Here is a 12,762-nt window from a genome sequence, read left to right on the forward strand (position 1 = left end):
GAACCATCTTGCTTTTTCAAGATCATGGCATCTGGTCCCATCACTTCATGGCAAATAGATGGGGAAACAGTTGAAACAGTGGCAGACTTTATTTTGGAGGGCTCCAAATCACTGCAAATGGTGACTGCAGCCATGAAATTAAAAGATGTTTGCTCCTTGAGAAAAAAGTGATAACCAACCTAGACAGTATATTAAAAAGCAGAGATATTATTTTACTGACAAAGGTCCATCTGGTCAAATTATGGTTTTTCCAGTAATCATGTATGGTGTTGGAGAAGACTCTTGAGAGTCCCTTGGATTGCAAGGAGATCCAACCAGTCCACCCTAAATAAAACCAGTCCTGAATATTCATTAGAAGGACTGATGCTGAAGCTGAAACTCCAATATTTTGGCCACCTGATGTGAAGAACTGACTCATTGGAAAAGACCCTGATGCTGGGAAGATTGAAGGTGGAAGGAGAAGGGGACGGCAGAGGATGAGATGATTGGATGGCATCACCGACTAAATGGACATGAGTTTGGGTAAACTCCGGGAGTTAGTTTTGGACAGGGAGGCCTGACATGCTGCAGTCCATGGAGTAGCAAAGAATTGGACATGACTGAGTGAACTGAACTGAACTGAACTGATGCAGAATACATCAAGTGAAATGCTGGGCTGGATTAAGCACAAGCTGGTATCCAGATCACTGGGAGAAATATCACTAACCTCAGATATGCAGATAACACCACTCTTATGGCAGAAAGCGAAGAGTAACTAAAGAGCCTCTTGATGAAAGTGAAAGAGGAGAGTGAAAAATTTGGCTTCAAACTCAACATTCAAAAAATGAAGATCATGGCAAATAGATGGGGAAACAGTGGAAACAGTTATAGACTTTATTTTCTTGGGCTCCAAAATGACTGCAGATGGTGACTGCAGTCATGAAATTAAAAGACGCTTGCTCCTTGGAAGAGAAGCCGTGACAAACCTAGACAACATTTTAAAAAGCAGAGACATTATTTTGCTGACAAAGATCTGTATGGTCAAAGCTATGGTTTTTCCAGTAATCATGTACAGGTGTGAGAGTTGGACCATAAAAACGGCTGAGCGCCAAGGAATTGATGCCTTCAAACTGTGGTGTTGGAGAAGAGCCTTAGAAGTCCCTTGGACTGCAAGGAGATCAAACCAGTCCATCCTAAAGGAAATCAGTCCTGAATATTCATTGGAAGGACTGATGCTGAAGCTGATGCTCCAATACTTTGGCCACCTGATGAGAAGAACTGACTCCCTGGAAAAGGCCCTGATGCTGGGAAAGATTGAAGACAGGAGGAGAAGGAGACGACAGAGTACAAAATGGTTGGACGGCATCATTTACTCAGTGGACATGAGTGTGAGCAAACCCCGGGAAATAGTGAAGGACAGGGAGGCCTGGTAGGCTGTAGTCCATGGGGTCACAAAGAGTCAACTGGACATGACAGAGTGACTGAACAACAGCATTAAGTATGGGGATCAAATTATAATCCCTGCTTATCCCGCAAGATTCCTTTTTATAGTTGAGGGGAGCTTTAAATAACATTTCCAGTTCATTGGAAGCACTGATGCTAAAGCTGAAACTCCAATACTTTGGCCACCTCATGCGATGAGTTGACTCACTGGAAAAGACTCTGATGCTGGGAAGGATTGGGGGTGGGAGGAGAAGGGGACGACAGAGAATGAGATGGCTGGATGGCATCACCGACTCGATGGACATGAGTTTGAGTGAACTCCAGGAGTTGGTGATGGACAGGGAGGCCAGGCGTGCTGTGATTCATGGGGTGGCAAAGAGCCGGACACGACTGAGCGACTGAACTGAACTGAACATCATAGTTAAATAAGCGTACACTGTCCACCTTCTGTGTGTGTGTGTGCTCAGTCATGTCTGACTCTCTGTGACCCAATGGACTGTAGTCTGCCAGGCTCCTCTGTCCATGGAACTTTCCAAGCAAGAATACTGAAGTGGGTTGCCGTTTCCTACTCCATTCTACTTTCTGGGCATAGGTTTACCTCTGGAGAATGTCTAGCCCCATTCCACATGACACGTATTGTGGACAGCTTTCTTATAACTGCTAACCATCATGTTTATATTGCAAACACTCCTCCTTGCTGGATCAGAGTTGTTTCTCACAGCTTCATCCTTCTGTTCATACTTTGTTAGGAAGCTACTGTTTTTCTCAATGTATCTGTTAAGATATGGCACCCAAACCTGAACACAGAACTCCAGTTGGAGGTCTGAAATGGATTTAATATATTCTTATTTTGGAGAGGACAAAATGCAGTCCCAAGGCTGCCTTAGATGTTTTGGGCAGCTAGATCCACTGACCTCATTGAGCTTTTCATCCATAAAACGCATAGATACTTTTCATATCTTCACAGGCATACATTTCTACCTTCCAGTGCTTAATGGTAAATGACGGCTAGCTTTTACCAAGGGCTTACAATGTACATGGCACTATGCTATATGGATTGCATTAGATAAACGGTTAGTTCTCATAGCAAATTTATGGGCAAAATTTGTTATTTTCCCTGTTTTGTAGATGAGGAAAATGGAACTTATAAGGCACGCAATAGATTTTTGTGTATTGACGACACTATAGGAGGTCACTTATTAATTCTAGAGTTTCCTTTTCTTTTCTTCTCTTTTCCTTTCACACCCTTTTCTTCTTTCTTATAGGTCTGTTGGAATTTTTCACACACATGATCATGTTGTCAGTGACTGGGATGGTGTGCCTCTCCTTTCCCAATCCCTTTGTCTTTCTTTCTTTTTCTTGCCTTACTGCAGTGGCTAGGAGTTTCAGGCCAATACTGAGCAGGAGAGGTGGGAATTAACATCCTTGTCTTATTTCTACTTGTTGGAGGGAAAATTCAGTCTTTCATTATTAAGTGTGACACTAGCTGTAAAATTTCTGCAAATGTCCTGTATGATTCTGAGGAACTTCCTTTTTGTTCCTAGTTTGCTGAGAGATTTTAAGGAATAATGAATAAGTGTTATATTTTTTTCTGTATCTATTAATATAATCTATTGGTTTTTGCCTTGATTTTAAAATATTAAACCAGTCTTACTTTCTCAGAATAAACTTCCTTGTTTGAGTTGTATTAATCTTTTGACATATTAACAGATTCAATTTGCTAATATTTTGCTGAGAATTTTTATGTCTTTCTGAGGGATACTGGTCTGTAGTCTCGTTGTCTTTTAATGTCTTTGGTTTGGTGTAAAGGTAATGATGGACTTAAATTATCTGTAATATGTTTTCTCCATTTGTGTCCTCTGTGAGAGAAAGAGTAGCATCGGTGTCATTCCTTCTTTAAATGTTTGATAGAATTTCCAGTGAAACCATCTGGGCCTGGACATTTCTTTTCTAGAATGTTTACAAATGTCTACAAATTCATTTTCTTTAAAATTTATAGAATTTTCAGGTTATCTACTTTACTTTGAGTGACCTTCAGTAGCTTCTGGTTTCTAAGGAATAGGTTTACTTCATCCAAGTCCTTAAACTTATGTACATAGTAGTTCATTATGGTCCTTTTAATATTTTGAGGGCATATGGCCTATGGTGATATCCTCTATTTCATTTCTGATATTGATAATCTGAGGGCTTCCCTGTGAGGCAGTGGTAAAGGATCTTCCTGTCAATGCAGAAGAGGCAAGAGATGTGGGCTCCGTCTCTGAGTCGGGAAGACCCCTGGAGTTGTTGTTGTTCAGTCACCCAGTCGTGTCCAACTCTTTGCGACCCCATGGACTGCAGCAGATCAGGCCTCCCTGTCTCTCACCATCTCCCGAAGTTTGCCCACGTATATGTCCATTGCATCAGTGATGCCATCCAGACATCTCATCCTCTGATGCCCTCTTGTCCTTCTGCCCTTGATCTTTCCCAGCATCAGGGACTTTTCCAATGAGTCGGCTGTTTGCATCAGATGACCAATACTGGAGTTTCAGCTTCAGCATCGATCCTTCCAATGACTATTCAAGATTGATTTCCCTTAAGATTGACTGGTTTGGTCTCCTTGCTGTTCAAGGGACTCTCAGAAGACTTCTCCAGCACCACAGTTCAAAGGCATCCATTCTTCGGCACTCCACCGTCTTTACAGTCCAGCTCTCACAGTGGTATATGATTACTGGGAAGACCATAGCCTTGACTATATGGACCTTTGACAGCAGAGTAATGTCTCTGCTTTTCAACACACTGTCTAGGTTTGTCACAGTTTTCCCACCAAGAAGCAAACATCTGGCTTCATGGCTGCGGTCACCATCTGCAGTGATTTCGAAGGCCAAGAAGAGGAAATCTGTCACTACTTCCACCTCTTCCCCTTCTACTTGCCATGAAGTAATGGGGCTGCATGCCATGATCTTAGTTTTTTTAATATGTAGCTTTAAGCTGGCTCTTCCACTCTCCTCCTTTACCCTGATCAGGAGGCTCTTTAGTTCCTCTTTGCTTTCCCCTGGAGTAGGAAATGGCAACCCTCTTCATTATTCTTGCCTGGAGCATCCCACGGACGGATGGGACTTGTGGGCTACAGTCCATGGGGTTGCCAAGAGTCAGACACGACTGCAGACATGACTGAGCACACACACATCTGCCTTGGACATGGTTGGACTGATAATTGTCTCATCTCTCTGCCTTCTTCAGGATTGTTAGAGGTTTATCCGTTATAGTGACCTTTCAAAATATCCTTCTGTTTCATCACTTTTAACTGTTGCTTTTCTATTTTCAATTTTATTGACCTCTGTCCTTTATCAGTGCTGTATCCTGCTTAAATGGTACTTACCGTGTTCTTCCTTTCCTAGTTTCTTGAGGTGTAAGCTTAGGGAATTAAAAAAATATGTAGGCATTTAATGTTATGAATTTCTCTCTAAGGAGTTTGTTCAGATCAAAATTTCTAATTCCCCAAGGAATTTTCTTCTCTTTTATCCGTGGATTTAACTGTGTTTTCTTGAATCCTGCAAGAACCCTTCATTTTTCCAAAAGGGTCTCTTCTTTCTCCCTTGTCTTTCATACCTTTAAGTACCCAAGGACTGGATTTGCACAAAATGTTTTCTTTTGCTTCAAAACCACATTCCCCATGCCCTTGGTTGGTGAGATACTTCTGGTTGAATAACTCCTGATGCCTGCTCAATATCCCTTCTTAAACACATCAGCCTGAGAGAGGAACAAGATGGCGGAGGAATAGGACAGTGAAACCACTCTCACCCCCACAAATTCATCAAAAGAACATTTGAATGCAGAGTAAAGTCCACAAAACAACTTCTGAATACTGGCAGAGGACATCAGGCACCCAGAAAAGCAGCCCATTGTCTTCGAAAGGAGGTAGGAAAAAACATAAAAGATAAAAAGAGAGACAAAAGTGGTAAGGACGGAGCTCCGTCCCGGGAAGGGAGGCTTAAAAAAGAGAGAAGTTTCCAAACACCAGGAAACACTCTCACTGGCGAATCTGTGGTGAGCCTTGGTACTTCAGAGGGCCACATAACCAGGAGGAAAAAGAAAGAAACAATTAAAACCCACAGATTACCTGCCAAACGGTAACTCCCAGCGGAGAAGCAGTGCAGACGCCTGCATACACCATTAGCAAGTGGGGGCTGGGCAGGGAGGAGCCGGCTGAACTGCTTAGAGAGAGGACTGGGCTTGAATGCTGCGAGAACAATCTGAAGCAGACTGGGATAGCTTCCCCACCAAAAAGCGGAAAGCTCTAACCTAAGACTCTGCCAGCCCTGCTCACAGAACAAAGGGCTGAGCAGAGCGAGCGGCTGCAGTCGGCCCATCCCCCATCCCCCCACCGAGACAGGCAGGGAGGTCAGCCAGAACTGGAGGGGGCAACCGCGGCCCCAGAAAGGCATCCGATACAAACTGCAGGCAGGCTTGTTGCTAATCAAGACTTCTTGGGCTCGGGCTGGGCGATATCCGCCTGAGAAGGTGTGCCAGTTGTACACCCAGAAAACAGAGCGGCAGGGACTGGGGAGGCGATAAGTCACAGCGACCGTGCTCATCAAACACCTGGTCACCTGAACTGCTCGGACCAGAGAAGGCACAAAACGCAGGCCCAACCAAGTCTGTGCCTTTGGGGAGTACCCGAGAACCTGAACTTGAGCTGCTCAGACCTGGGAAGTACATACAACCCAGCGCTGGCCTCAGACATTTCCCAGCAGAGCAACCTAGAGCCTGTGCAGTGTAGACTGGGACAACACATGCGCTGTGAGCAGGGGCAAACCCAGTGTGGCCGAGACACTGCAAGAACTCCCCATAGATGCCAGAGATACTTGTCTGCAGCGTTCCTCCCTTCCCAGAACAGGACTGAACAACTGAGCCTTAAAAAGTGTCCACCTGCCCCCTAGTATCAGGGTGGAAATTAGACACTGAAGAGACCAGCAAACAGAAGCTAAAACAGAGGGAACAACTTTGGAAATGACAGATAGAGAAGTCTAGAGGCTACTCCAAGGATAACACCAAAAACCAGAGGCAAGCTTAAGCCCAAATCCTGAGAACACCAGAGAACTCCTGATTCCAGGGAACATTAATTGATAGGAGCTCATCAAACGTCTCCATACCTACACTAAAACCAAGCACCACCCAAGTGTCAACAAGTTCCAGAGCAAGACATACCACACAAGTTCTCCAGCAACACAGGAAAATAGCCCTGAGCTTCAATATACAGGCTGCCCAAAGTCACTCCAAACCCACTGACATCTCATAACTCATTACTGGACTCTTCATTGCACTCCAGAGAGAAGAAATCCAGCTCCACCCACCAGAACACCGACACAAGCTTCCCTAACCAGGGAACCTTGACAAGTCACCCGTCCAACCCCACACACAGCGAAGAAACTACATAATAAAGAGAACTCCACAAACTGCCAGAAGACGGAAAGGCCACCCCAAGCAAAGCAATATAAGCAAGATGAAGAGGCAGAGAAATACCCAGCAAGTAAAGGAACAAGATAAATGCCCACCAACACAAACAAAAGAGGAAGATATAGGGAATCTACCCGATAAAGAATTTCGAATTTTGATAATGAAAATGATTCAAAATCTTGAAAGCAAAATGGAGTTACAGATAAATAACCTGGAGAAAAGGATTGAGAAGATGGAAGAAAGGTTTAATAAGGACTTAGAGAAAATAAAAAAGAGTCAATATACAATGAATAATGCAATAGATGAGATCAGAAACACTCTGGAGGGAACAAACAGTAGAATAACAGAGGCAGAAGACAGGATAAGTGACTTTGAAGATTGAATTGTAGAAATAAATGAAACAGAGAGGAAAAAAGAAAAACTAATTAAAAGAAATGAGGACAATGTTAGAGACCTCTGGGACAATGTTAAATGCTCCAACATTCGAATCATAGGAGTCCCAGAAGAAGAAGACAAAAAGAAAGACCACGAGAGAATACTTGAGGAGATAATAGTTGAAAACTTTCCTAAAATGGAAAAGAAATAATCACCCAAGTCCAAGAAACCCAGAGAGTCCACAACAGGATAAACCCAAGGCAAAATACTCCAAGAAACATATTAATCAAATTAGCAAAGATCAAACACAAAGAACAAATATTAAAAGCAGCAAGGGAAAAGCAGCAAATAACACACAAGGGGATTCCCAAAAGGATAACAGCTGATCTTTCAAGAGAAACTCTTCAGGCCAGGAGGGAATGGCAAGACATACTTAAAGTGATGAAAGAAAATACCCTACAGCCCAGATTACTGTACCCAGAAAGGATCTCATTCAAATATGAAGGAGAAATCAAAAGTTTTACAGACAAGCAAAAGCTGAGAGAATTCAGCATCACCAAACCAGCTCTCCAACAAATGCTAAAGGATCTTCTCTAGACTGGAAACACAGAAAGGGTGTATAAACTCGAACCCAAAGCAATAAAGAAAATGGCTATGGGATCGTACTTATCAATAATTACCTTAAACGTAAATGGGTTGAATGCCCCAACCAAAAGACAAAGGCTGGCTGAATGGATACAAAAACAAGACCCCCATATATGTTGTTTACAAGAGACCCACCTCAAAATGAGGGACACATACGGACTGAAAGTGAAAACTGGAAAAAGATATTCCATGCAAATAGAGACCAAAAGAAAGCAGGAGTAGCAATACTCATATCAGATAAAATAGACTTTAAAACAAAGGCTGTGAAAAGAGACAAAGAAGGAAACTACATAATGATCAAAGGATCAATCCAAGAAGAAGATATAACAATTATAAGTATTTATGCACCCAACATAGGAGCACCGCAATATGTAAGACAATTACTAACAAGTATGAAAGGGGAAATTAACAACAATGAAATAATAGTGGGAGACTTTAACACCCCACTTACATCTATGGATAGATCAACTAAACAGAAAATTAACAAGGAAACACAAACTTTAAATGATACAATGGACCAGTTAGACCTAATAGATATCTATAGGACATTTCACCCCAAAACAATGAATTTCACCTTTTTCTCAAGCGCACACGAAACCTTTTCCAGGATAGATCACATCCTGGGCCATAAATCTAGCCTTGGTAAATTCAAAAAAATTGAAATCATTCCAAGCATCTTTTCTGACCACCATGCAGTAAGATTAGATCTCAATTAGCGAGAAAAACTATTAAAAATGCCAACATATGGAGGCTGAATAATACGCTGCTGAATAATGAACAAATCATAGAAGAAATCAAAAGAGAAATCAAAATATGCATAGAAATGAATGAAAATGAAAACACAACAACCCAAAACCTCTGGGACACTGTAAAAGCAGTGCTAAGGGGGAAGTTCATAGCAATACAAGCACACCTCAAGAAACAAGTCAACTAAATAACCTAACTCTACATCTAAAGAAACTAGAAAAGGAAGAAATGAAGAACCCCAGGGTTAGTAGAAGGAAAGAAATTGTAAAACTTAGGGTAGAGATAAATGCAAAAGAAACAAAAGAGACCATAGCAAAAATAAACAAAGCCAAAAGCTGGTTCTTTGAGAAGGTAAATAAAATTGACAAACCACTAGCCAGACTCATCAAGAAACAAAGGGAGAAGAACCAAATCAATAAAATTAGAAATGAAAATGGAGAGATCACAACCGATAACACAGAAATACAAAGGATTATTAGAGAATACCATCAGCAATTACATGGCAATAAAATGAATAACCTGGAAGAAATGGACAAATTCCTAGGAAAGTACAACTTTCCAAAACTGAACCAGGAAGAAATAGAAAATCTGAATAGACCCATCACAAGCACGGAACTAGAGACTGTAATCAGAAATCTTCCAGCAAACAAAAGCCCAGGTCCAGACGGCTTCACAGCTGAATTCTACCAAAAATTTAGAGAAGAGCTAACACCTATTCTACTCAAACTCTTCTAGAAAATTGCTGAGGAAGGGAAACTTCCAAACTCATTCTATGAGGCCACCATCACACTAATCCCAAAACCTGGTAAAGATCCCACAAAAAAAAGAAAACTACAGGCCAATATCACTGATGAACATAGATGCAGAAATCCTTAACAAAATTCTAGCAATCAGAATCCAACAACACATTAAGAAGATCATACATCATGACCAAGTGGGTTTTATCCCAGGAATGCAAGGATTCTTCAATATCCACAGATCAATCAACGTAATACACCACATTAACAAACTGAAAAATAAAAATCATATGATTATCTCAATAGATGCACAGAAAGTCTTCGACAAAATTCAACACCCATTTATGATAAAAACCCTCCAGAAAGTGGGATTAGAAGGGACACATCTCAACATAATAAACGCTATATATGACAAACCCACAACAAACATTATCCTCAACGGTGAAAAGCTGAAAGCATTTCCCCTAAAGTCAGGAACAAGACAAGGGTGCCCACTCTCACCACTACTATTCAACATAGTTCTGGAGGTTTTGGCTACAGCAATCAGAGCAGAAAAAGACATAAAAGGAATACAAATTGGAAAACAAGAAGTAAACTTTCACTGTTTGCTGGTGACATGATCCTCTACACAGAAAACCCTAAAGACTCTACCAGAAAACTACTAGAGCTAATCAATGAATACAGTAAAGTTGCAGGATATAAAATCAACACACAGAAATCCCTTGCATTCTTATACACTAATAATGAGAAAATAGAAAGAGAAATTAAGGAAACTATTCCATTCACTGTTGCAATGAAAAGAATTAAATACTTAGGAATATATCTACCTAAGGAAACAAAAGACTTGTACATAGAAAACTATAAAACACTGCTGAAAGTAATCGGAGAGGACACTCATAGATGGAGAAATATACCGTATTCGTGGATTGGAAGAATAAATATTGTAAAAATGAGTATACTACCCAAAGTAATTTATACATTCAATGCAATCCCTATCAAGCTACCAACGATATTTTTCACAGAACTAGAACAAATAATCTCACAATTTGTATGGAAATACAAAAAACCTCGAATAGCCAAAGCAATCTTGAGGAAGAAGAATGGAACTGGGGGAATTAACCTGCCGGACTTCAGGCTCTACTACAAAGCCACAGTCATCAAGACAGTATGGTACTTGCATAAAGACAGAAATATAGATCAATGGAACAAAATAGAAAGCCCAGAGATAAATCCACGGACCTATGGACACCTTATCTTCGACAAAGGAGGCAAGAATATAAAATGGACAAAAGACAGTCTCTTTAACAAGTGGTGCTGGGAAAACTGGTCAGCCACTTGTAAAAGAATGAAACTAGAACACTTCCTAACACCATACACCAAAATAAACTCAAAATGGATTAGAGAGCTAAATGTAAGACCAGAAACTATAAAACTCCTAGAGGAGAACGTAGGCAAAACACTCTCTTACATAAATCACAGCAGGATCCTCCAAGACCCACCTCCCAAAATATTGGAAATAAAAGCAAAAATAAACAAATGGGACCTAATTAAAATCAAGAGATTCTGCACAGCAAAGGAAACTATAAGCAAGGTGAAAAGACAGCCTTCAGAATGGGAGAAAATAATAGCAAATGAAGCAACTGATAAAGGATTAATCTCCAAAATATACAAGCAGCTCGTGCAGCTCAATTCCAGAAAAATAAATGACCCAATCAAAAAATGGGCCAAAGAACTAAACAGACATTTCTCCAAAGAAGACACAAACATGGCTAACAAACACATGAAAAAATGCTCAACATCCCTCATAATCAGAGAGATGCAAATCAAAACCACAATGAGATACCATTTCACACCAGTCAGAATGGCTGCTATCCAAAAGTCTACATGCAATAAATGCTGGAGAGGGTGTGGAGAGAAGGGAACCCTCTTACACTGTTGGTGGGAATGCAAACTAGTACAGCCACTATGGAGAACAGTGTGGAGATTCCTCAAAAAACTGGAAATAGAACTGCCATATGATCCAGCAATCGCACTCCTGGGCATACACACCGAGGAAACCAGAATTGAAAGAGACACATGTACTCCAATGTTCATTGCAGCACTGTTTATAATAGCCAGGACATGGAAGCAACCTAGATGTCCATCTGCAGACGAATGGATAAGAAAGCTTTGGTACATATACACAATGGAGTATTACTCAGCTATTAAAAAGAATGCATTTGAACCAGTTCTAATGAGGTGGATGAAACTGAAGCCTATTATACAGAGTGAAGTAAGCCAGAAAGAAAAACACCAATACAGTATACTAACGCATATATATGGAATTTAGCAAGATGCAAATGATTACCCTGTATACGAGACAGCAAAAGAGACACAGATGTATAGATCAGTCTTTGGGACTCTGTGGGAGAGGGTGAGGGTGGGATGGTTTGGGAGAATGGCATTGTAACATGTATATTATCATATGTGAAACGAATCGCCAGTACAGGGTCGATGCATGTTACAGGATGCTCGGTGCTGGTGTGCGGGGATGACCCAGAGGGAGGATAAGGAGAGGAGGGAGGTGGGAGGGGGGAGGGGGGTTCAGGAAGGGGAACTCATGTACACCTGGGGCGGATTCATGTCAGTGTATGGCAAAACCAACCAATATAATATTGTAAAATAATTAGCCTCCAATAAAAAAAAAAAAAACCAAAAATCTGTGTTTTAATTTCTGTGTGTTTGGAAATTTTTATGTTATTCTTTATTATTGATTTTAATTTTAATTCTGTTATGATCAGAGAATATGTGTGTATGACTCAAATTTTTAAAAAATTGGCTAAGGTGTGATTGTGACCACAGATATCACCTGTAGCTATAAAGGAAAGTCAGTCTCCTTCCAGAGTGAAAAGGTGGATATTTATTGCGCAGTCCTTAAAAGAGATTTGACATATGGATGGTATGTTTTGTTTTATAGTGGTGAAAGGAAAACTAGACTAAACTATTCTGAGAAATCAGGGATAAAATGTACATTAGCAGCTTAAGAAATTTAATGGGTTCAGGTGTAGAGATGCAAACGATTAGATAATTAAACACACATTTTAGCATATATGACGCAGTGTGCTTGGTGGAACTGATTGGATGGGGCCACCAGGAGAGAAGGAAATGCAGAAGCTCCTTGTGCTCTTCCAGGAGGAGGGTGACCGTATCTGTCTCAGTTGCTGGCTGAGTCCTCTCTGGAGGCCCCAGCCTGATATCTGCCAGTCCTTGTGGTCTGCTGAACCTCCCTTGGGATGTGGTTAGCCAGCGACTGCCAGATCTGTATGCCTGTGTCCGTGACTCCTTGCAAATTAGCCCCTGGCCACTGGATGCCGCTCTTCCGTCAGAATTTTGGTTTGCCCGCCTCTTGCTATAATATTAA

The sequence above is a fragment of the Moschus berezovskii genome, chromosome 1 (assembly GCF_049115385.1).
Source record: "Moschus berezovskii isolate FMDL1 chromosome 1, NW_MosBer_1.0, whole genome shotgun sequence".
NCBI lineage: Eukaryota > Metazoa > Chordata > Mammalia > Artiodactyla > Moschidae > Moschus > Moschus berezovskii.